The sequence below is a fragment of the Amblyomma mixtum genome, chromosome 3, assembly GCF_055824585.1.
Source record: "Amblyomma mixtum isolate Tamu chromosome 3, ASM5582458v1, whole genome shotgun sequence".
Classification (NCBI taxonomy): domain Eukaryota; kingdom Metazoa; phylum Arthropoda; class Arachnida; order Ixodida; family Ixodidae; genus Amblyomma; species Amblyomma mixtum.
The window spans coordinates 6,351,218-6,372,810 of NC_143014.1; the positions used below are offsets into that span (position 1 = coordinate 6,351,218).

At 48.7% G+C, this 21,593-nt stretch overlaps 1 protein-coding gene across 1 annotated transcript in view; it reads left to right on the forward strand.

Moving 5' to 3' along the window:
* LOC149349147 (cubilin-like) overlaps positions 1–21,593 on the forward strand; it is a 704,018-nt gene that overhangs the window by 605,854 nt on the left and 76,571 nt on the right. The window lies entirely within an intron of this gene.

Genomic DNA, 21,593 nt, shown 5'->3' on the forward strand with positions numbered 1-21,593 from the left:
ACTGGCGCCGCCACCACAGCTCAGCTCGTACTATTCTGGCGCAGCCTTGGTTGCTGCGTTTCGCCGTAATCGCTTGTCAGTGAAGTGAACACAGCATCGTGCCTTCCCGTGAATAGCAGAAGCAGGGACGTCGCGGCCACATCGGCATTCGCAGGATAGCGCCGCCCTGTCGCTTATTTGCTCGCTTATCCTCTGACAAGTCAAAAAGTTTTCCTGTCGTGGCACGCCATCCATGGCTTACGACACCACGTATGTCATTCCCCTTCGTACTTCAAGCGTTTCTCTTCTTGCTATGAAAGTATTAGCCGTTGCGGCCACCAATTCAAGCAGCGAGAAAAATTTCAGCGCCGCAGGATTCGTAATGAAAGAGCGCCGCTCTTGTTTAGATCAAGCCATCATCAATGAACAACTTGCATATTTAGAGTGATAAATATCTATACCTTTATGCGCTGTGTCTTGTGTATAATCCCAAACTGTGACCTGGAATGTGAGGCCAAAATTTGAATGTCATTGAAATAAACTCATTTTCCTGAAATTCTCTTTTTGTGTCGTCGCCGCTTTGCAGGTCGGGCCGAGCACGAGCGTGCTCAGGGTCCTTCAGTGTCGGGTCGGGCTTCCTGCCGGTAGGTTAGGTCCCGGGCCGGGCGCGGGTTCGAAATTGCGGACCGTGCACAGCTCTATTCAGAAACCTTATCACATTTCCTTTTTGTGAAAAAAGAGCTATATGCAGAGTTTAAATGGTGCAAGTATGAAGCTACAATGAAGTCAATTACAGACTTCTGTGCAACAGCTAGAGGAATTTCAAGAGCATGCTATACGTGATGCTAGTTGCCTCAGTCACAATTGATGCAGTCAAGTATTATTTCGTATATTTTTTTTTTACCCAACAGACATGAAATGTCTGAAGATGAATATGTACCAAACACATCGAAACATCAGTTGTGATGCCTGAGAAAAGTTGTACTGCAACATATAAATGCTCAAGTCTCGATAAGCAGGAATACTGAAGGGTAATAAAAACAGTTTTCTTTTGTTCGGGCTCACGCAACTGCTAAAAACATATTCTTTATACATAGCAATAAAACTTGATATAACTGTTTAAGAAGCCTTTTGGTCAATAGTATAGCTAAGTATGACTGAAAGGAGTCCGCAAGAAATGCACAGAAGCAGGCATGCAGTGTGACAGCGCAGCGCGACATGTGCGCTTTTTAATCTCGCGCGCGCTCTGAAGAACATGGGTTGATGGTTTATTGGGGTTTTAACGTCGCAAAACGACTCAGACTATGAGGGACGCCGTAGTGAAAGGGGTTCGGAAATTTCGACCACCTGGGGTTCTTTAACGTGCACTGACATCGCACAGTACACGGGCCTCTAGAATTTAGCCTCCATCGAAATTCGACCACCCCGACCGGGATCGAACCCGCGTCTTTCGGATCAGCGGACGAGCGCCATAGCCACTGAGCCACCGCGGCGGGTCGAAAGACATGACGGGGACACGCCGAGGAGGCAACGCCGCAACGCTGCAGTGCACGCTGCCTCCTCGCCTCTCGGCTCCTCGCGAGCAGCCCCGTCCGCTGACGAGCGGTGGCGGGGAAAAATCTAAGGAAAACATGCCTGTCCCCAACCGGACATGACGTTACTAAATATCACGTGACCTCTGACGTCACGCGTATGACGTCATATTTTTTTGACCAATCAGCGTTTCTAGCCTACCTACCCGCAAACGATTGTTTCACACAGCCCTTCGAATCTGGTTTTTCCCTCCGGGCGCGGCCATTTTGCACCGACTGGCGCACCGCGGTGCGGGCGTTTCTCTGGGGACTGCGGAGCTGCGGCAGTTCCGCGGCCGCGCCTGCATATAGCCGCGCTTCGGGCGCTAAAAAAACATTGTCGAGCATACTTCCGCTGCGTGGCTGTGTTGCAGGAAGTATTTACGTTATCAAAGCGATAACATTGACGCGTTTTAATGACATTTAGTTTGACATTCAGGTTAATTGTGCCGGCGCTTAGAACGCGCTCGTGCTTATATCGAATTCCGTCTTGGTGCTCCACCGCAACGAAACTTTTTGTTCAATATCAAGCATTAGGTGTGCGGCTAGCATGCAGTTCCAAATCCATGCACTCTTATTCCTTCCTGCCGGCCGCCCCTTCCACAAACAGGGCTTTCTTGTCGCCGCGCCAGTTTATCAACAAATTACCGCTGTGAGCTCAACTGAGCCGCAGCGCCAACAGAAAACAAATTTTGCCATGGTTTATGCAACCTGGTGCATAAAAACGTACTTTCGCTTAATTTATCAAAGCTTGAATAGATATGAGCAGCTAATCCAGCTTTCACTAATTCTGAGGTCCGAAGTCGTGTTATTTTATTCAGGAGCTCTCGCCGCGTGTGACAGCGTTGCGTAGCCGTTTGGCTAAGTGCGGAAAATGTAATGAAATCGCGCATAGTATTTTCCTATGAATAAGGTAGATGCCGCACAGCTGCGGTGGCTCAGTGGTTACGGCTCTCGGCTCTGGCCCAAAAGACGCGGGTTGGATCCCGGCCGCGGCGGCCGAATTTCGATGGAGGCGAAATTCTAGAGGCCCGTGTACTGTGCGATGTCAGTGCACGTTAAAGAACCCCTGGTGGTCGAAATTTCCGGAGCCCTTCACTACGGCGGCCCTCATAGCCTGAGTCGCTTTGGGACGTAAAACCTTAATAAACCAAACCAAACTAGTGTAGATACCAACAGCAGAAAGATACTATAGATAAACCTTTACCCCACCAGATCCCTCTGACATGCGTGCGGAAAAAGCAGCTGACCATTTCTACTAAACATTTCTACGTACCATTTCTATTAAACAAGATTAAAACACAATTTTCTGGTTCCATTGCCCTAACGCGCACCGCATTGCGCAGCATGTTTGTTTCTGGGCAATTTTCTAAGACTGCGTTATGATTTTGAGTGGCAATTGTGAAATTGGGCATACAGAGTGAGTGTGTGTGTTTGCCTTCTCATCGGGATCTCACGTGTAAAACGCTTTATGGTACTAATTTTATTCGTTTGTTGCGTAGTTTTATTGTAGTGCACATTGTTCTTTTGTGGCGTAGTTAAGTTGAGGAATGAAGTCCGTGTATTCCATTACAATATTCACTTGCATTTTAACTATTGTACTCAGTAAGTAGGACACTGTATGTATTCTGTTGCACATTTCATTTGCATTTGAATTATTGAAGTGTGTATGAAGTCTCAGCTGCCAACATGGTTCCCTGACCTAGTCAAGCTGTCCTCACAGCTTTTTGTCACGGAAGCCATCAACATTGTATCAATGTTGAAAATAAATTTTTGATTTGATTTGATTTGATTTGAAATCGGTAGCGGTCGTACTTACAATCCTGTGCAAGAAATGTGTTTAATGGGAACAAGAGCAAGCTCAGCGCAAGGATGCCGAACACGTACTGGTGATCCAAAACGCGCTCCGTCGGGACAACCTTCAGTCTGCAGCTCGCCTATACAGTTACTACTCCACTGAGTCAAATCAATAGATGTTACATTCTGATGCATAAAAATATCATAGATGATATCGCACGTAAAAGGCGACAACAAACGACACGACAGCGCCGAAATCTGCTTAGAAGTGCCGGTTTCCAGTCCGTACACTACCTGGTCGACTACCCTCGGAAGTTACGTTAACGAGTAACTGCGCACAAGATAACCGCAGTACTGTCTGGAAGAGGGAAAATGTGAGTAGTGACGCACAGCACACACCCTCATACGTTAGCTGATGGAGCACAACAACGGCAGAAGTGAACACGTAAACATGCGTTCTACGCGCGGCGCCGGCGCGGCCCGCAGTCCCTCGGGCCGCGCGCGCCGACAGATGGCGACTGGTGTCGAGAGTAGGAGCGCGCCCGCAGCCTGCGTGCGAGGGTAAAAAAATCTGGTCTATATTTCCATAGGTATTGCCAACCATCTGGGGCCATCTGCTAGATACGTGAGTACATTTCTTGTATATTTATTTTGATTGTTGTAGGTATTGCTTCGAACGTAAATATTACTCGCGACCAACAATCTGCAGAATACACGCCGCTTGAAGTTAGCCTTTGTCGGTGCTCAGTTCCAGTGTGGCGAGGTTTGCCATATTATGTCGATCGATAGAATCGAGCCGAAAACTCAAAGGTAATTAACAAATGTGTTATACCCGTGCCACACGGCCAGATTTATGCCATTAAGTGCTGATGTGCTCGGGGATCGGGACCAGGGTCTTCACCGCATTGGGGCGAAGCAGGCAGACTACGGAGGGAAGCCTTCGGGAAGAATATTCAAGCTTGAACGTTTATTTTACATTTTGTACAGTAGCAAGTGGACCAAAGTCAGAAAATGAGGAGCCGCCGCGGTGGCTCAGTGGCTATGGTGCTCGGCTGCTGGCCCGAAAGACGCGGGTTCGATCCCGGCCGCGGCGGCTGAATTTCTTTGGAGGAGAAATTCGAGGCCCGTGTACTGTGCGATGTCAGTGCACGTTAAAGAACCCCTGGTGGTCGAAATTTCCGGAGCCCTCCACTACGGCGTCTCTCATAGCCTTAGTCGCTTTGGGACGTTAAACCCCATAAACCAACCAACCAGAAAATGAGGGAGGATCTGGCACCCCACAGATTGCTGCTTAAATGCAGTTCAGATTCCCCAGGTACCCAGGTAAGGAATCTGATCTCGGGTTGAGCGTCCAATGGGCTGCTAGCGTCTTCTTTGGCTCCGCCCTCCCCACGTGACGGCGCACACCGCACAGACACACACATACACGGGCAAGGAGGAACTTGGCGTCTCTGAGTTGCGAACTGTTTTCCCAGGCCCAAAGGTCGTTTGCTGCTGAGTGACGATCCTGATCGATGGGGACGCGAGCGCTGACCGCTCACACCGGTGACCTCTTCAGTTCGGTGGAAGGGACAAATCAGCCGTGTCGCCCCTCGGCTTTGTCTGCTGCCCAGGGCGCACGCGGGTAATGAGTTAGCGGCGCCGCCGCCCCGCCGTCGTCGCCACTGGGTCTCGTCGGTCAGTCCACGGGCAGTCCGGGAGAAGCACCGCGCTCAGCCTTCCCGGCGAAGGGATTAGACGTCTTTGTGTACGCCGACGCCGTCGCCAGTAGCTGCCCCACGCAGTGTCTCTTTTGTCTCCCCCGGACAGCAGCGCTTTCCGTCGCAGTAGCCTGATGACGCCGGTCTGGCTCGCCTGTTTCCGCTGCCAGTCCCCAGGAACGCAGTCCGGCACCAGAGCCGCATTCAGCATCGCCGGCGAAGGGATTAGAGCCTTTGTCCCCGCAAACGCCGAGCCAGAAGCCGCCTCCAGGCCAGCTTTTCCTTGCGTCTTCTCCGAGAAACAGCAGCGCTTTTGGCCGCATACCTGATGACGCCTGACTGTCTCGCCGTTCTCCGCTGGCTGGGCCTCCGATCATTACAGTCCGTCCGCCGCCAAGAAGACGTCACGAAGTGGTTGCAGCTGATCGGTGCACCACGAATGTACGTCAGTGTCCGAGTCCTTCTGCTCGACAGGTCGGCCAGGAAGCCCTGCACATCTTGCAGTGGTCCTCGAAACGGAGCATTAGTGATCAGGCCTATGCTAAGCCCATACCTCCAACAGGGCAGCACACGGCCAGCCTCAGAGAACTGCCAGGTTTTCGGATAAGGTTAGACAAAGGCTGTAAATTTTGATACACCCCCAGCCCTCGCTCGAAAGCGCATGCCTGGAAAGCTGGCCTACCGGACCTAGTTGAGCCAATTTTGTGTTTTCTTTTGTACTGGAAGACACTCGCTTCCGAATTTTGAACAAAGAAAACCGCTCTAACTAGACGACAAAAGGAACAAAACGGTGACGCTTCAGAGATGCAAATGCGGAGAAAACAATCCAAACTGTTTTTCTCAGGAACGTTAAGCATTTCCAATAGGGCCACGGAGAAAACACGTGCTGAGGCCCTCGCGTTTCAGTTTTCTCGCCCTCTTTGTAATGGAGTACAACTCGTAATTACCACTAGAATTACGAGCGTGCTTACCTCCCCTCATTTGCATGACCGCATTGTGCCGTCACCTTTGCTCAACCTGGAAAAGCTTTCCTCAATATCGGAGCCCAACTCATATTAATCTGTCTAATCCTTAGACAAAGAGACTCCAGGTGCTTATGCCAGTGTCCTACAATGGCCCGTCTTTTCAGCATTTCCGCGTGACAGCGGACGCTGCTATACATAAGCACTACCTGTGCATTGTCAAACAGTTAGCATTAAAAGATATGCAAGACCACTGCTGCAAAAGTTAATGACCATACCAAAACTACACATACTCAAAACCCTTTCTGTCGGTCTTGCCCTTGTGCGGTGTCTATTGCACCTGGCGTGACGCGGTGACCGTCTCGGCCGATTACACTGTTGGCCGTCCTTTAGCCTTACAGTGTCTTCGGCCCGTACTTTCTCTGTTCTCAGGAGAGCACGCTCTCGCTTGGTTCTCCCTGCGCGCGGCCGCCCTCTGAAAACTGCCTTAGCAGATCGGCCCTGCGCGACTCCCTTTCCTGCGGTGTCCTCACCCTCCGCATCTTCTCTCTGATGCAGCACCGAGCCGCATTTCCCACTTGATTTTGAGCAATGGGCTCGTGCTTTCGGCGAGTCACTGCATGTTGCAGTATCTAACTGTCTCATCGGCACTTTACTCTCTCCTGGGCATAGCTTGCTCTCCCGAGGTTTGCTGTTCGAGCCTGCGACACTAACGCTCTGGCCTGCAACTTGACCTGAACCACGCTGTTCGCCTAACGTAGCGTTTTTGTCCTTTGTGCTACCCTCTCGATCGCAGCAATCAACCTCACTTATCAACAGAGCATCTGCCTCAGGGTTAGAGACGGCCGCCTTCTTCCCGGAAAGTGCCCGCTCCTCTAGGCTCAAAACCGCCGCGCTGCACCTTTCCTTACTGCTAGCAGTGCCTACATTATCCCCCGAGCCCTCACGGCTTGCGGATATGCACTTTTCGCTAGCCTTAGTGTCCTGATTATCCCCCGAGCCCTTACGGCTTGCGGATCTGCACTTTTTCTCATTGCTAGCCTGAGTGCCTTCACAATCCCCCGAGATCTCGCGGCTTGCGGATCTGCACTGTTCGCTAGTTTCTTGACCGAAATCATCAGTCCCTGCTGCTGAAGTAGCCTTTCTTTCTAGGACAAAGCCTGCCCTATCTCGGCACCTCTGAGCAGCAGTCGTGTCTTCCAGCGACTGAGCGGTGCTCCTAAGTCGCTCTCCAACACTCTCGTGGTACACCTGACCACCGTCAATTTTTGTTTCGAGATCAACCTCTGCGGGAATTCCAAAGTACATGAAAAGCGCACTTTTAGCTTTTCCATAATTTCCCGCATCCTCGTCCGACAGGCGCGCCAGTACGTTGGCAAATTCACACGGGAGGAAAGTCAGCAGCATAACTGACCAGTAACCCAGGTCCAGCTGCTCCTCCGTACATGTTCCTTCAAAACTTTGAAGAAAAGTCCTGATTTCATCGCCTGTTCGGAAAACACTTAACCTAGATCGAATTGTTTTCATTCTTACGAGGTTAAGTTGACGTGTGATCTCCCGCAGCTCCCTTTCCCGCTCTTGTCGAGCTACTTCATCCCACTCTCGCATCTTTTGATCGAGCTTCCTCTTTTCTTCATCCTCTCGCTTCTTTAGTTCCTGTGCCTTCTCTAATTCCTCCCGAATGTACTCCCAACATCTGACTATCTCCTCCGCGTCTGCACCGCTTGCCTCAATTGCCTGAATTAAGAGCGGTTTCCTACGGATCGACCCACAATCAATGCCCAATTTCCCGCATATCAAAACCAGGTCCGGTTTGCGCAACTTTTTCCAGTCCATGTCTGCTCCCCAAGCGACGGCTAGTCTCTACTAGTGGTCAGAGAAGATTCCCAGGCAATCTCTGGAGCCACATTCCATTACCTAGGTTTACAAATCCCAAAGATGTACAACCTGGCAAAACTCAAAAAGAGACAAGACCGTGCACTTACCCATACCGGAGCCAGGACGCCGCGCAGACCATCCCACAGCTGCCAACCAGTTGATGTGCTCGGTGATCGGGACCAGGGTCTTCACCGCATTAGGGCGAAGCAGGCAGACTACGGAGGGAAGCCTTCGGGAGGAATAGCAAAGCTTGAACGTTTATTTTACATTTTGTACAGTAGCAAGTGGACCAAAGTCAGAAAATGAGGGAGGATCTGGCACCCCACAGATTGCTGATTAAATGCAGTTCAGATTCCCCAGGTACCCAGGTAGGGAATCTGATCTCGGGTTGAGCGTCCAATGGGCTGCTAGCGTCTTCTTTGGCTCCGCCCTCCCCACGTGACGGCGCACACCGCACAGACACACACATACACGGGCAAGGAGGAACTTGGCGTCTCTGAGTCGCGAACTGTTTTCCCAGGCCCAAAGGTCGTTTGCTGCTGAGTGACGATCCTGATCGATGGGGACGCGAGCGCTGACCGCTCACACCGGTGACCTCTTCAGTTCGGTGGAAGGGACAAATCAGCCGTGTCGCCCCTCGGCTTTGTCTGCTGCCCAGGGCGCACGCGGGTAATGAGTTAGCGGCGCCGCCGCCCCGCCGTCGTCGCCACTGGGTCTCGTCGGTCAGTCCACGGGCAGTCCGGGAGAAGCACCGCGCTCAGCCTTCCCGGCGAAGGGATTAGACGTCTTTGTGTACGCCGACGCCGTCGCCAGTAGCTGCCCCACGCAGTGTCTCTTTTGTCTCCCCCGGACAGCAGCGCTTTCCGTCGCAGTAGCCTGATGACGCCGGTCTGGCTCGCCTGTTTCCGCTGCCAGTCCCCAGGAACGCAGTCCGGCACCAGAGCCGCATTCAGCATCGCCGGCGAAGGGGATTAGAGCCTTTGTCCACGCAAACGCCGAGCCAGAAGCCGCCTCCAGGCCAGCTTTTCCTTGCGTCTTCTCCGAGAAACAGCAGCGCTTTTGGCCGCATACCTGATGACGCCTGGCTGTCTCGCCGTTCTCCGCTGGCTGGGCCTCCGATCATTACAGTGCTTACTTTCTTAAGTTTTATTGGCATTCGTGTGGTGCCACACGCATAAATTTAATGGCATTAGCCTTACTGCCATTCGCAACCTACTGAGTTCACCACAACTCATTCGCCCGTGCAATGCGTACTCTCGTTCCCATTCTACCCGCAGAAAAGCATGAGTAACAACTTCCTAACCAGTAGCAAGTGGTTAATTCGTAACTTTGTCAGATGAAGCATCTATATATGCCACGTTTCTGATGCGAAGAGCGCCATTTTAACCGGACTTTTTGACAGGTACTGTCGACTTATGTGCCGACATGCGAGTTTATGGCTACTTTTTCGACTTGTAAAGCAAGAACAGCCGTATTTTATAGAAAAACATTTTTACATTACATTTAAGCAACGTTCTCGATATATTGTGCTCATTAGCAGTGTTCACATTCAGATGAAATTTTTGACTGCCTTGCAAGCGTTATCGTCATCCTCACTTTCGATAATGGCATTAAATGTAGACGTGTATCACCAACTCCGAAAACAATGGCATTAACAAACTTAAGGTTAAGCATTTACTGCCATTTCTTGTGCGCGTGTGGCACGGGTATTATACAGCGTGTTTCACGTCTCAGTTTGGTTACATTTTTCTATTTGGCTAGAGAGGTTCCTTTGCCTGCAAGCTTCTCAGAACGCATGTATTTTGGCGCTATGTAGCCAAAAATTGCTGGGCCAGAGCGCCGAGAGTAACCGCGTTTTCGAAATTCTAAAAACTGATATGGAGGTTAATGACGGAGTGCTACACGCCTCTCAGTAACAATGCAGCCAGCACTAATAGCTAAAAACTTAACAACTCAGTATTAGTTAACCAGCCTGCCAAGTGGCACGCCTTAACCGTACTCTGATGCATTGCATCACAGTCAATGCTGTGCAGAGCAAAGCGCTATTTTAGCTGACATAGCCTCTTTAAAAAAAAAATTGTAGAATGTCAGAGTTCAATTTTTGATCCCTATATTCGGTCGCTGATCTTGTTTAATGACAGCAAACCGATGGGTCATTGCGCACTGGTGGACGTCGCATATAATTTGTGGGCTGTGCGTCTTCGGCGCAGTTCTCTCGAAGCGGCATCGCCGGAGCAGAGCATGCCTTCAGCAGAGATTTTTTGCAGTGGTTGTACGGTCGAAGTAGAATTTTGAAAAGGAGTAAAAATTGGAATACACTGACACAACCAACAATTTGGTTTCAACCCAATATTTCGAGACGAACTCGGTCAATTCTTGAGGGGTGACTCAAATGTGAACCAGTAGCAGCAGGGAACGGCCTTCGCTTTGATTCTATGAACTCGTGGCGAAATGCATTAACGTACACAGAGGGGAGCTTTCCCAGACTACTATTCAATGCCGCCTTTGTATTCCATGACTCAACGTGGCTCCTCTTGAGCGGGCTACGCTTCACGGCCAAGATGCTCATCTCCGAAGGAGATTCTGTGGTCGATGGGCTCACATTGCTTGGTGAGGGTATTCGCTCGTTCCAGCTCCTTCAGGTGGCGCGGCGGCAGTACGACACGGCGGACGAGGCGGTGATGGCGCCGCTGGCGTAAGGTTCGCCTCTATCGAAGAAAATCGGCTTCTTGAAATTTTCTTCTCGAAATATAAGCAGCTGTAAGTCATTCTCAGACATTTGTAAGAGTCTATGCTTGAGTTTGGCTGCATTACTGTCTCGAAATAAATGTTATTCGATAGCTGGCATTCAATTGCTACTTCGCTGGTACCGCGAAAACTCCTTCAGTGTTGTCATATGCACCCAACTGGGCACAGTATAGAGCGACAAACACTTTGAACAGCAGTTTTCCTGACGGGTTACTTTCTTTTTCTTTCGGCGTGTTTTACGCCGATTACCGAGTATATGGTGTTAAGAGCTGCACCTTTTATTTGCAATTTTGGCAGTTTTAGACCCTTATCCGAAAGCGGAATTCTGCAGTTAACTTTTTAAGCTATAGTATGAAGAAAGTACTTCATTGAGCCATACAGTTTGGCGCTGTATTGCCACCTAAACGAGGGTGGTGTTTACCCGCATATATACGGTATTTGTATTATTGCGCGCCGATCTTAAACTAATCATCTCAGCTAGTTTGGCTGCGACGTACAGGTGCGGCCACAATAATACGGAGCACAGGAACGGTCGCGGAGCAGCGGAAACGTGCTTGTGCGCGCTGCCTAGCAGCGGCGACAGGAAGTATCTGAATTTGGACGCGGCGAGATGGCGCCGGTAGCACGGACCCACTGTTTCCGCAGGCCTATCAACATCACAGCATATAGCATGCAATCCCTTGCTCTATGATCGACTGATACTGTGCTGACAGCGCCATGCGCTTCGTTGCCCCGTTTCTCGCATCGACGAGCGGCGCGCGCTGTAAACGGGCGCAAGACGGCCGTTTTGGCATTATTTATTTTATTTTATTTATTTATTACATACTGTTGGCCTCTCTTTGAGGCCGTAACAGGATTGGGTGCACATATGCATGAAAAAGCACACAATAAAAGACTGCAGAGAAGGAACTTTTCACTCTCATAGAAAGAAACATGGTAAATGACACATGGTGACAATGTTAACCGTTTTGAAAGTGGTTTGCTACCTTCGACACGAATGCTTCAGGAGTGAGCTGGCTTACAATTTCAGAAGGCAACATATTCCATTCACGGATTACATGCGGGAAGTATGAAAATTTGAATGCATCACTGTGGTATCTATATTCAGATAGATGTTTTTCATGTTTTGTTCTTGTGACACGTGTATTAGGCGTAAGCAGGTATCTAGTTTTATCAAGTTTTGTGTCGTTATTCAAGAGGAGGAACAAGAACTTAAGCCCCAACAGTCTAGCTCGTGTGTGAATTGTAGATAGGCCGGCTTTTTGTAAAAGCAGTGAGGGAGAGTCATGGCGACTGTATTTGTTATAAACGAAGCAGACAGCTTTTCGCTGAACACTTTCTAATCTATCAATATATTGTTTAGTGTAGGGCAACCAGGCAATAATACTGTATTCTATAACTGAGCGGACAAGTGAAATGTAGGCTAACAGTTTTGTTTCAGGTGAAGCAAGTCGAAGGGAACGTCTTACGGTATAAAGCGCGGAATGTGCCTTTGTGGCAATGTGTGTCACGTGCTTGTTCCAACGTAGATCGGAGCTAATAATCACACCAAGATACTTGAATTGCTCTACTTTTGTAAGGGACTTCTGTTCAATTCCATAAGTGAAATTTAATGGTTGTTTCTTTCTTGTGACGGTCATGCAGACGGTTTTCTCCAGGTTGAGGGCCATCTGCCAGTTGTCGCACCATTCCGATATGTACAGCAGGGATTTGTTTAGCAGAATTTGGTCGGCAGAGCTATTGATTTCTTTGTACATCACACAATCATCCGCAAACATACGTACTGTTGCATCAATATTCTTGCACAGATCATTAATAAAGAGAAGGAAAAGAATTGGGGCGAGCACTGACCCTTGTGGTACGCCAGATAATACTGCTGCTAAATCCGACTGGCTGTTTTCAAAACAGACAAACTGTTGTCGATCAGTTAAGTAGGCTTTTATCCAATTAGTTATTGAGCCGTTTCCAAGAAAGTGAACTAGCTTGTAGTGAAGTTTAGAATGAGATACCCGGTCGAATGCTTTTGAGAAATCAAGGAATACCATATCTATTTGCCCCCCTTTGTCTATTGTCATAGCTAGGTCGTGGACAGTTTCTACTAATTGCGTTGTCGTGGACAAACCTTTTCGAAAGCCATGTTGATTGGGAATAAGTAAATTGTGGTTTTCTACAAACGTTGTAATGTGCTTCAAAATTAAATGTTCTAAGATTTTACAAGCCGTACATGTAAGGGAAATAGGGCGATAGTTGGAAGCATTTGCTGGGTCTCCTGATTTATGCACCGGAATTACCTTGGCTATTTTCCACATTTCTGGGAGTTCTGCATTTTCTATTGATTTCTTGTATAAAATAAGCAAATACTTGGAAATCCATTCAGCGTAACGTTTCAGAAATGCGTTCGGTATATTGTCTGGGCCTGCCGATTTTTTCGTGTCATGACTGAGAAGTAGGGCAAATATTCCTTCTTCAGTTAGTGTTATTTCCTCTAGTGTATTGCTGCTGTCGTTAGTATCTCGGCCATTCAGTGTTATCTCGGCCATTCAGTCCGCGCGGCCACCGAGGTTGAAGTGAGAACGCCTGGATGAAGGCAGCACCTGGCGGTGTTGCCCGAACCAGCTCAGCATCTTTCGAACAGTGATAACGGCAGGGTTGCAGCAAAGAGGGGGGCTCGGCGGCATGCACTCTCGCTGCGCGCGGATAGCCAGGGGTGTCTTTGTTGTGCTGATAGGTTGGCTTAGATGCAGTTTCTGCCAGCTTGGCCACCTTCCGCGTGCTCCGTATTATTCTGGCCGCACCTGTACGTTGGTCACATAAATGGTAACTGAAGAGGCGATGCATACTCCGGTGTGAAGTGCCAGCCAGAGGGTCATTTCACCTTAATGGAACAGCCGAAATTAGCGCTCGAGCTGTATTTCAGAGTACAAAATACTACTGTGAAATTCTTGCTATTCATGTCGCCCTTTCACAGTCACATTGCGGCCAAAAAGGTGTGTTTAATCTAGCCATGAATAGACTGAATCTCTATGACATCCGTAACGAACCGCTGCAATGCATTGAAATGCATACGTGGATGAAGGAAACGTCTTCGTTTCCTACAGACGTTCCCCACAAAATATCGCCAATATACACGTACTTCACATCAGCCCAGTGTTTAAATAGTGTTCTGCTTTCATGCAGCTGCAATTAGTTACAACGGCCCCGTAAAGAAAAAGCCTAACAGGAATGACACAACTTTAGTGAAAAATGGGTTATGGAAATCAATACTCAAAAGACTACTCTTGCGGATAACAAGGAAGAAAAATCCGTTTTCCGTCAACTATCGCATTAATGGCGTTTCAGTTAAAGAGGTGCCAAGGCATAATATCTTGGTATTGCACTAAACTCGCAACTAAAATGGAATGACCATATAGACCACATTAAACCCTCAGCTTTACGCAAACTTGGTTTTCTTCGCCATAAACTTAAAGGGGTGGAGACACCAAATTTTAGAGCTATAAAAAAGCCTGGTATGGGATTCCTATGTATACAAGGGCAATCACAGCCAGGTGTTGGACACAACAAACGTTTAAAAAATACTTTAATTCTGTTCCAAAGATTACCTAAATGCTCACTCTCACGATCTAGACCCATCGCTAGCGCCATCAACGCTGACGTCACAAGGTAGGCAGAAAAATTAAAGTATTAGCGACGTCATACCAAAATACAGTGACATACGATGAGCGGGGCAAAGCCGCGTGAGCGCAGTCGACGCACCAGCGAGCCGCATTTGCTGCTAACGGCCACTCGCTCGGTTTGCGGCGCGCTGTTGCGAACAGCGTCGCAATGTCCGATTGCAGCTCGTCGCCTGCGTCCGGCCTGCTAGATGTCAACGGCGGGCCGCTCGCGGCATACGCAACGACGGGAAGCGGCAGCCAATACGAGCGCGGAGAGCGGCAGCGTCGTGATGACATAGGGCGCACTCCTTGGAGCCGGGCGGCCTGCGCCAGTCTTCGTGCCGACCGCCGGCATCTGAAGTCCGCGATAGTATTGTTTGTTCACGTTCATAACAAACCCTGGGATATATGAATATCAAAAATGCATCGTTTCTGACGATCTCTGGCGAATACCGAGTTTCTGGTAGAAGTGATGACTGCGATGCAAGCAAATTTCATCCCATAGCCGGTTTTGTGCTGCCGCTACCTGGCGCGGTTCGCCTGCCGTCTGCTAGCTCCGTTGCTGAAGACGTCGTGGAAATCGAACATATCTTTTATTATGGGACGAGTTCACAGTACGGGGGTGCCGAGCGGAGCACGTTTCTGAGCGCTGGCCAGTCCCGAAGCGCCCTCAGCTGCGGAGCCGATGCGAACCAGCTAGGCCTAGCGACGACTAGGGCAGTCTGGGACCAGCGTGCAGGTCGTCGCCCGGCGTTGCCGCAGGCAGTGTCGTTGCCGAAAGATCCACTTTTAGCACAGTCATGCCGTCGTATCTCGAATCTAGGAAGCATTCTTTCTGGTAGCATGGCTGTTTTGTATTTTCTTGTGCGGACATGAAGTACGCTGAGCCTGCCGGCCGGTCGGCCAGCCTGGATACCGTCTGCCGACGTCACAAAAGCGAGCTAAAGAGTGTTCTTTACGTAAATAATAAACCATGGGACAAGAAATGTGAAAAAGTTTCATTTTTGAGGATCGCTGACCAATACTGAGCTGCTGGTAGAGGTAACAACTGTGATATGAACAAATTTCTTGCCAGAACCGCCTCGGGGTCTGGCTCGCCTGGCGCCCGCTAGCTACGCTGCCGAAGGCGTCGAGGAGATTGACCATACTATTATTTTATTGTGAGATGATGCTGTTGACACTAAAGCTATTTGTGAAAAGTAGGCCTTTTATAATAGCGCAGGCGACTTCCGAAGCGCCGGCGGCTTGCGAAACAGGCTGTAGGCCTAGCGACGACCACGACAGCCAGGCAGCCGTGGTCGTCGGTTACATGAGATATCGGTTACAGGAGATTTGGTTACATGAGATATGTAACCAAATTTGGTGCAAATATGACATTGCTCTGCTAACTTCAGTGATGCGTTTTATTTTCAGCTGTACCTGGTAAATTTCTTGGATAATTATAATTAACACCCTCGTCAAGTCACCCTGGATCTTAAATACTAAAGTAGAAAGTGCGGAAATTTTTTATGCCAGCATGTTCCGAAGGCTCCATTCTCTATGATGGCGGTATTACTTCTTTCAGATTCTTAGTACCTTTCTTATAAAAATAACTAGAATACTACTGCTCCTGTAGGAAAAAAATCGAGAGATTTTTGCACTCCTCAACGTCTCTGGAATCGTTCTTGACAAATAGATCATTCTATTTCCATTCGTTACAAATTTACGAAGGGGTGAGTGATGCCAATCAGAAAATGTGGTAGATCACAAAACAAACCTTTAAGTGTATTCCCTTCTTTATGGCCTCTTCGCTTTCGCTTTGGTCAAAGAAATGCGGCACTGAAATAAACGAAACCTCTGATCCTTGTTCTTCGTAATGATACTACCATTGCGGTGTTCCGTCGTCAGAAACCCGCAGAATTCGCGAAGTGCCAGGACCATCAGAAAACCCATTACCTCAGAATTTTTGACCACCACAGATCTAAAAACCGTAATTTTACGAATTTCTCCTGAATATTTTGCTATAATTTTTCGTAACCAAACAGAAGACCCAGGGCTAGGAAAGAATATAATATCAGGAATCCAAACTTTTCAAACTATCCAAATCGACAGTTTAAGAAGGGGAGAAGCCGCCCTGGCTGGTTCCTGATCTGGCGGCTAAAAAGAGCGGTTACGCGAGACAGATGACTTCGGGACACGATCGACGCTGTCCCCACTTTTCGCACTGCGGGACACGTGTGTCAACAGACGCTGAGTGCACGTCGGCTCTGCCGAAAAAACGCCAGTACTTCCCTCACCACTGTCCCGAGGTAAAATCATTCTTGCTAGTGCAGAGTGTCAAAAACATTACTGTATTCAATGCCTAGGGTAGAAACCAACGGCAGAAACGCGTCCTACCCATCATACAATACACCGTGGCAAAATACGCCGTACATGGCCAACGCGAGTCCGTGTACTTCGAGGAATACTAAGTTGAAAGCATAAACCATTGTTATGATTCTCAGAAAATCAAAACGCGCACGCAAGCCTTGAAAACGGGCTCTTCACCACCTAAACTCGTTGCCACTCCCTGGCATCTTGCCTACCGCGAGGCCGCTAGCGACTGCAGCGCCGCCTCGCTTGTTTGCAAACATGGAGGAGGTCTATAGCTGGCAGTTGTGATAACAAGGCGATCTTGTCTTTTCTTGTGATATTTGTATACCATCCCAAGCAGCGCTCAGGTACTGCTGCACGGCGGCGAAGTGTAACACCGGTTGTGGGCGCAGCTTGGGTAGAGCGGTGCAGCGATGGGTACTGGAATTTTGCAAAGTGCTTCGCATCCTCACGCGAACCCGCGAAGGCGATGTTAGCGTGCGATCAAAAAAAAGTCGATGTCCTCACTCATTGGAATCAGGTCCGTCAGAATCCGAGGTGCTGGAACTAGCCATGCCGTTGTTTTTTTCATGCGCTGGTCAGCACGTGTGTGAGAAAGCAGACGATGCAGCAGTAGGTGCGTCACAACTTTTGTGGGCCCACGTGACCAAGCGAAGTAGTTGATCTACCCCCTCTTTGACGTCACTGTCCAACTCGGAGTTCCGAAACCGAAACCGTAAATCGTTCACCTAAAAATTCGATAAAAAATTATTCACTGTGAATATATAAATATTTGAGTGTATATCATGCTTCCTGGAGCCATAAGAAACGTTTGAAACTAAGAACGCGCGAACCACAAATTTGGTATCTCCGCCCCTTTAAGAACGCACCTAGCAACTGCAAACTATTAGCCTACAATACGCTTATAAGACCAAAACTCGAATATGCCGCCATCGTTTGGGACCCGCATGCAAAAAAAAGACATAAGAGAATTAGAAAAAATAGAGAGGCGCGCAGTATGTTTTATATTTAATAAGTGCAATAGAACTGATTCCCTATCTTCGTTAATGGCAGCAAATGATTTTAAACCTCCCCCCGTCAGACGCAAGATAGCCCGCCTATCCTTCCTTCACCAACTAATTCATGGAAAACTAGGCATCTCTCCAGCCCCCTACGTGCAGTTTTCAGGAACGCGTAGAACTCGTCGTCATCATAATCAAACTTTAGCACCATACTTCGCGCATACTAACGCTTTAAAATTTTCTTTTTTTTCCCGAGAACTATTGACGAATGGAACGCCCTGCCTCTACAGACGATATCGGCTGCTGATTTTGACAACGCACTTTGTGAGCTATTTTAGATTGTATATGTGGTGCAATAGACAATTTTATTATTCTGTGTTTTACGATGCAGCTGTATTGAGTGAATGTATTTTTCTGCCCTCCCTGCCTGGACCCAAATGAGTGTCTAGAGTATTGTGAAAATGAAAAAAAAAAATAATTGCTGACGCGGTGTCGTGGTGTCAACAAAGTGCATCGCTGAAAAACACACAGGTAATGGAGCTGAAACGGTTACTTGCCCAACGATTTTAATCGCTGAATTTTCAACTTTTACTTGGCGGCATGAACAACATGTTCGCGTTCTCGGACGTTCATTGATACGCGCCCCGTGGAATAGCAAAATATTCTGATTCTTCGCGCTTCTAACCGCTGAGCTCGCCCACTCTGCGACCACCGCCTGGCCAACGTTTATAGACGTTGCGCCTGGCTGCTTCGGAAACAGTCCGCGTGGCACCGTCGCTGAAACTGCCGAATTCATTGCCGGATGTCATTCTTCATTTGACCCATCCTCTATCCAAGGCTTTTTGTCTCGTCGATGAATGAGGCCGAGCAGATGGATCATGGCATTTTATAAATTGCATCCGGGCGTTTCTCTATGGGGACGCGGTAGAAAGCGGCTGCTCGTGGAAACTGCTTTGTGAGACACGCAGATATCAGGCTTTCGCAAAGAAGGATCGCCGTGCTTCGTCAAGCTTGTTCCTTTTCCTGAACACGCATGGCCACCTAGCCGAGCAGTCTGTATGGTCGCAGAAGACATTTTATTTTTGTGATTTCAAATTACCGTTCACAATAACTTATTTCTTGCTTTCAGTGCCGTCAGCTCATCCAGCTAGGGTGCCGCAAGCTGCCAGAGGTTGCGGCCACTGTTATGAAGGCTATCATGGGCCTTCCCGCCCAACTCAAGTTCACCAAGGCGCCTTTAATTTGACAAGGCTGCTCAGCAGAGGGGCTACAGGTAATATCTTTATTTCTAATCCTTACTACATATGCTAGCTATCCGCGCTACTGTTGTCCAAACTGCATTTTCCCACATAACGTTTCCTTCTGCGGCTTGTATTTGCAGATTCCGTCTCCGGAAAAGAGAAGAAAGCTGTGCAAGTTGTCCAGGCATACATCGGCAGGCGGCTGCCTGCAGTTTGTGACCGGGGGAGACGGACGGAAAAAGCGCATGGCTGAGGGGCTGGCTGGGATACCTGCTGGGCCTGCCCTCAGTGCAGCCGCTCCATCGAACCCGGGGCCTGCTCCAGCAGCGGAGTCTCACGAGGCGGTCAAACCCTGATGAGACCCTACAGGACTAATTAATCGCTTCTGCGCTGCCCCCATATGCCCGCCTAGATCTGCGGCTCTTTGTTATGTTTTTAATAAATGTTTAAACATTCATTTACGTCAAAGTTTACGTCGGCAAGACAGGTCGTTGCCTGAATGAGCGGCTGAAAGAGCATCGGTGCAGTACATTCGAGACAGGTACAGGCAATCCGGCGCTGCACCGGCGAAAATGCATCATCAAAGGCCGAACTACAGGGAAAGAAGAGCAGTGCACTCCGGACTTGGCCAGCTGTTCGGTAATGAGCAGGCACTCCGACTAGATAGTGCGGGAGATCAAGGAGGCTGCTGATATAGCCGGGCTGCAAGATAATTGTGTCAGCGCGTTCAATCGCCTTGTCAGGTGCGGAGTTGCTCTTCTGGAAGAAGTGACAAGCAAAGATATTTTCTTTTTTTGTTGTTTGTAATCAGTATTTGAGCACATTTTTCACTCATTAAACGTCAGTTGGAAGTCAGCGCTTGTGTGTCCTCGTTCTTCGTCGTGTGTCTTGCTGGTTTGCGCTGGTATTTATATGTAATGGATCACCAACTAGCCCGCACTCTTACCCTACTGATGAGTTCCATGGTTTTTTTTTACGGCTGCTGGTCTGGATGCGCATTCAAAAGTACGCAGCCTACCATCTCGCAGCATGCTATCGGTGCTTGAATTAGCATTTCTACCACCTTGCACTCAAGATGATCTACGTTGCATTCTTTCTGGCTTCAGTAGGCAAAAGTGTCCTGGTTGGGACGGTATCCCAGTCGATACACTTATCAGAAATTTTGAATGAATAAAGCATGTTCTGCTCGCGATTATCAATGGTACGATTTCCACCCAAACAGTACCTCAGGGCTTCAACAAGGTGATGGTTATCCCTATCTATTAGAATGGAGTAAAAAATAAAGTTGAAAATTATCGTGGTATTTCGATTCTACCATGAATTGCGCTTGTTTTAGAAAACCTCATTTCGACAATGATGATCAGTTTTCTTGAAGCTCATGACTTGTTCTCTGATAATCAATTCGGGTTTATTAAGGGTCGTGGTACGCAGAACGCGCTTGATGAGCTACGTGATCTTCTAAACAGCTGCATTAAAGAAAATGAATTTGCTTGTGCTTTATTTTTGGATGTGTCCAAGGCGTTTGACTCTGTTAATCATGACGTGTTGTCCGATAGACTCCACAATTATGGGTTTAGAGGTCCCTTTCTGTCTCCCCGCAGGGGCGTCTGATTCATGCAGAAGATGGTGAGTTGCGACACCACGGGTACCTGAGCATCCGCAGGGACATCCCCGCAGGGGGATGATGGTGAGCGGTGCGCCACCACGGACCCGAGCACCCGCGCTTAGCCGTGCGTGGCATCGCCGTGCCCGGGGAAAAGGGGATCCTGGTGGTTGAGCCGATGGCGAGCGTTTGGACCGTTGAGGCCCCTCGGTGGAGGCAACACACCACTTTGGCCCCAGCTTCCTGTAGACGGCACCTCCGGCCTGACCCGACCGGGGGAAATCGGCAGTCGCCTTTTCCTGTCCTCCCCTCTATCTTTCACTTTCCTATCTCTTTCTTACAACTCTCCTGTCTCCTCCTTTCTTCTTGGTTTTTTTTAACTTTTCATATGCGGCTAGGGTTAAACTTGTGTGGCCAACTACCCTGAGTTCCGTCATATTTGGTTATAGTTAAGGTGTCGTGGGCAGGACTTGCTCGCAAGTTTCTGTCCCGTCCCCTTGTTGGGCTCCATGGTGGGTGGCTGTCAACATGACCGAAAAACTAGAATTTCTTATGGCTCCCCCTTTTTCCAAACCTGATCGCTCTGTCAAGAGAGGGCGGAACGAAGCAGATGAGTTTTTTCAAAAAAGAAAAGTCAGTTTTCCTAATACCATGTCCTGCATAGTGAAGTACAAGATAAGCAAGCAAGAAGTATGTCCCCCTTGCTAGTGTCAAAGTGTTTGACAGAAGCCTTGGGCATTGGCCAGCGGTGACTTACTGCTCGAACTGCGTGACAACGTCCAACACTCAAAACTCGTAAACATTGCATCTGTTGGGGATATTCCTGTCTCCGTGACGTCACATCGATCTCTCAACACAGTCCGAGGCGTAATATCCGAAAATGACTTTGTCCACATCACTGAAAAAGAGATGCTCGAAGGTCTGAGTGACCAAGACGTGATAGACGTTCACCGAATCAAGATCCGGAAGGATAATAAGGAAATAGACACAAAACACATGATCCTGACGTTCAACACCAGCACACTGCCCCACACAGTCGAAGTAGGATATCTGAAAGTTAACGTAAGACCATACATTCCCAACCCTCGCCGATGTTTCAACTGTCAAA